The 700-nt window shown below is 35.3% G+C and overlaps 2 protein-coding genes across 4 annotated transcripts in view; one reads left to right on the top strand and one right to left on the bottom strand.

Moving 5' to 3' along the window:
- Positions 1-700, bottom strand: part of LOC119594117 (cytosolic endo-beta-N-acetylglucosaminidase-like) — a gene marked incomplete at its 5' end in the record, with an annotated part of 64,556 nt that overhangs the window by 51,305 nt on the left and 12,551 nt on the right.
- The window catches only part of LOC119594119 (cytosolic endo-beta-N-acetylglucosaminidase 2-like), a 26,670-nt gene that overhangs the window by 20,830 nt on the left and 5,140 nt on the right, over positions 1-700 (top strand). The window contains exon 1 of one of the 3 annotated variants that reach the window (XM_037943181.1): positions 170-303. The exons of the other annotated variants lie outside the window; for them this stretch is intronic. The gene's annotated coding sequence lies outside the window, so the exon portion shown is untranslated. Of the gene's footprint in view, positions 1-169; positions 304-700 lie in introns of those variants that run through there. 3 annotated transcript variants of the gene reach the window in all.

Here is a 700-nt window from a genome sequence, read left to right as displayed (position 1 = left end):
ATATGGATATACATGAAAGGACACTTTATTGATATTTATGATTCCGTTTAATTTAAAACGTGTGGACACAAGACTTTGCTAAGATAATTAGTACAAACAAATAATAAAGTTATCCCCTTTAATTCATTTTCTCTCGTTCTATTCTCTGTTGTCCAGACCGGATACCAGTAGCCGATAAAAAAGTCACTGCCGCAAGTTTTACCAGTAGTTGCAGATTTACCTTCACTTCAATCTGTCAGGATTTTTCCGGTTTTAAGCTCGTTGACCCCAAGCTCATCAGCGGCTGACGATGTAAACCTTAATGTAAACAAAGCAAAACGCTGGAAAGAGGTGGTGTCACTATAATACACGCTGATTTAATTATAATTTAACAGGGAGATGATGATGAGATAAAAGTGGAGACCCCTCCAAAAATAGTTAAACACATGTTCTCACTGTTTAAAAACAAGAAACTTCTCTGTAGTAGAGTGGTATGAAGACGTGGAAGAAACAAATTTTATGTTGCAGAAAAGTTGTAATTGATAGTATAAACTAGTTGCTATCTCTGCAGTGACACAAATAAAGGCCTAGAAAGAATGAAAAAACACATCATACTGCAGTCTAGTTTACACATACATTACATCATGTCACATTACTTCCCCTTTGAATCACTTTGTAACACTGTAGCACTGCATTCACTTGACACTTAATAGATAATATG

This window comes from Penaeus monodon, chromosome 33 (assembly GCF_015228065.2).
Source record: "Penaeus monodon isolate SGIC_2016 chromosome 33, NSTDA_Pmon_1, whole genome shotgun sequence".
Lineage (NCBI taxonomy): Eukaryota > Metazoa > Arthropoda > Malacostraca > Decapoda > Penaeidae > Penaeus > Penaeus monodon.
This window is presented reverse-complemented; position numbering and strand designations above follow the sequence as displayed.